This window comes from Gossypium arboreum, chromosome 2 (assembly GCF_025698485.1).
Source record: "Gossypium arboreum isolate Shixiya-1 chromosome 2, ASM2569848v2, whole genome shotgun sequence".
NCBI classification, from domain to species: Eukaryota; Viridiplantae; Streptophyta; class Magnoliopsida; order Malvales; family Malvaceae; genus Gossypium; species Gossypium arboreum.
Window position 1 is genome coordinate 105,488,149 of NC_069071.1, and position 2,756 is coordinate 105,490,904.

General features: G+C 35.2%; 1 non-coding gene across 1 annotated transcript; it reads left to right on the forward strand.

Moving 5' to 3' along the window:
* The first annotated feature begins 1,733 nt into the window (after positions 1-1,733).
* On the forward strand, positions 1,734-1,836 carry LOC128290035 (small nucleolar RNA R71). The gene has a single exon (XR_008279676.1). It is a non-coding gene; the product is annotated as a small nucleolar RNA R71 (small nucleolar RNA).
* Positions 1,837-2,756: the final 920 nt, after the last annotated feature.

The window sequence follows — 2,756 nt, forward strand, 5'->3', positions numbered from 1 at the left end:
TTATAAGAAAATGACTTATCATAAATTGATTTTTATAGATTTTTGGATGCTTGGAACGTGTCGATCAGATCAGTGGGAAGCTCACAGTACCGTATCTCGATTCAGTAGATTTTTGAATATTTTGAAATTGGTTACTTGAAGCATGCATATAGAATGTTTACTTTGCAAACTAATGAACATGTTTTGGTACTTTGGTTGTGTATAAGCTTATATACGTAATCTTGTTGTGTTATGTGGTTGATACCAATTCGATACTTAATAGGTTGATGATATGGGTAAAGTTTTGAGTGGCATTTTGTTTATTCTTAGGCAATGGCATGAAATGGTTATGGATTTTTAATTGTATTAGGCAAATATTTATATCTAGTGTGATTAAGTTGGACTTTGAGATGATTTAAGACATTTACAATATATGGTATATTTTGTTTGAAGAAATTTGTGCATGTGCTTTAAGCTATTTGGCGAATTTATATATAGGTATTTTAGATATAAGAATATTAGTTGCATATCAATGTTTAGGTATGGATAGTTTGGTAGGAATGGTGATGAATGGTTGTTGTTTCATGATTTAATTGTGGTGTCAATGTGACATATTGGTTAGGCACTTAGGTTGAATGAATTATGTTGAGTTTTGGTGTATTTTGGTGTACTGTAATAGGTTGTTAAGAGCCCATAGCAGTAACTTGAGGCTTAAGAGAGTTTAGGTCATTTTTGCTTATTATGGAAGGCATTTTTAGGTACACACGATCTGTGACACGGTCTGCCACACCGCTACGTGTCATACACAGGTGTAGGGCACAATCGTGTTGTCTGTTTAATTTTGGTGTAGGACAATTTACATGGCCACTATTTGTTATACCGTTTGTAGACACGATCATGTGATGACCTCAACCTTCTCACATGGCCTGGCCATATGATTATGTGACCCATATTTTAACTTTTTATCTAATATTTATAAATGTTTCAGATTGGCTTTAATTTACTTCCAAACTTGTTTAAGGGCTTTTGTAAGTTAGTTTGAGACTCGATTTTGATTTTAATACATGTTTAACATGATGTCACCCATCATACTCATCAATTGGCTCATTTGATCTTCAAGTTTAGTCAATGTTCTTTTTAAGTTGGTGCATTTAGACTGCACTTGTTTCACATCCGTTCTCATTGACTGCATTTCCCTCTCTATTTTATCCAGACGTTGGCCACATACAATATGGTCATACGGGTTGACCTTGTCCTGAGGTTTCTATAAATAAAGAGGTTGATAATTAATGTTTTTAACTTGATTCAAGTTATTACCTCCTCTTTGGTTTCCTTCCTATCTCAAGTTCGAGTGATCTCTCCATCTAGGATTGTATGTATTTCAATAGGGATTTCCACCCCTATTTTTAATGTAGTTCACATTCTTAGTAAGATTATTAATATAGTGGAAAAGCGGTTTGTCTCATCCATAGATATTCGATGTACCCTTTTCAACCTCTATTTGATTGATTCTGTCCAGTAATTGTTGGTATTTGTCATCTTCCTAGACAGCCTTCACCGTAGATGATCTTTGGCAATATGTATAACGTTCAATTGGCCATTGGCAGAAATTCATTGCCATATTTTCTATTAAGTCGTACGTATCCTCGTATGTTCTGTTTATCAAAGCTACTCCTTTTGCTCAATCTAATCCTAACCTCGAATGTACATCCAACCCGTTGTAAAAAGTTTACAGTCGTAACCACTCAGGCAACCAGTATGTAGGCACTTCTAAATCAATGTTTTGAAACGCTCCCATGCTTTGTGAAGGCTTTCTCCTTCTAACTGTTTAAAAATCAAAATTTTCCTTCTTAACTGAATCGTTTTGCTTATGGAAAAAAACTTTTGTAGGAATTTATTTCCTGCAAGTTTGCCCCATGTTGATAAACCATAATATATACATATTTTTACCCCATGCTTGGCATATTTATGAATGATTTTCCTTGGTTTTAGTGAATTTGATGCTCCTAATCCTTTAATTTCATGTTTTTTACTGAGGAGAGCTTAGGATAGCAAAAAGTGCGAGAAATGAGCCAAAAACGAACAAATTGGGCCTAATTCAGTGTTTCACACTGCCTAGGCACTTTCACACGAGTGATCCACACGCCCGTGTGTCATGGCCGTGTCGACACGAAACCAAGTCAGAATTGCACACGGCCTGAGCATTTTCCCACGAGCGTGGCACACGGCCTTGTCCTTGTCGAGCCTAAGTCTAATTCTACTCGAAAAGGCTATTTTGGGCATTCCTAAGTGTATTTAAAGACCATAGAAGAGGATTAAAGGGAGACGCAGAGTAGAAGGCAAAAAATACTCAAGTACAACCATCAGAATCAACTCGGAAGTAGGATTTACATCAAGGCTGAAGATTTCCATCCAATTTCCTAGAAGTTTATTGGGTTTCTTAATGTTTTGTTGTTTTCCAAATTTGGAGATGTTTTCCATTATTATTATGAACTAAACTCCCTAAATACCTAGGGGAGATAAAATCTAAGACGGATCTTATTACTATTTGAATTATATGATAAATACTTATTTTCATTCTTAATTGTGAGTTTAACCCTTGCTTTAACATTTCAGGATATTAATTCAGGTTCTTGATGTGCTTATTCAGTGGAGCAAAAGTCCCTGTTTAAGAGTAGGTCGTTCATAATTAAGTGAAGTTGCATGCAATCCTAGAGATAGGACGACATAAATCTACCGAATTAAAGTCAAATCTAATAAGGGAATCTATAGATCGA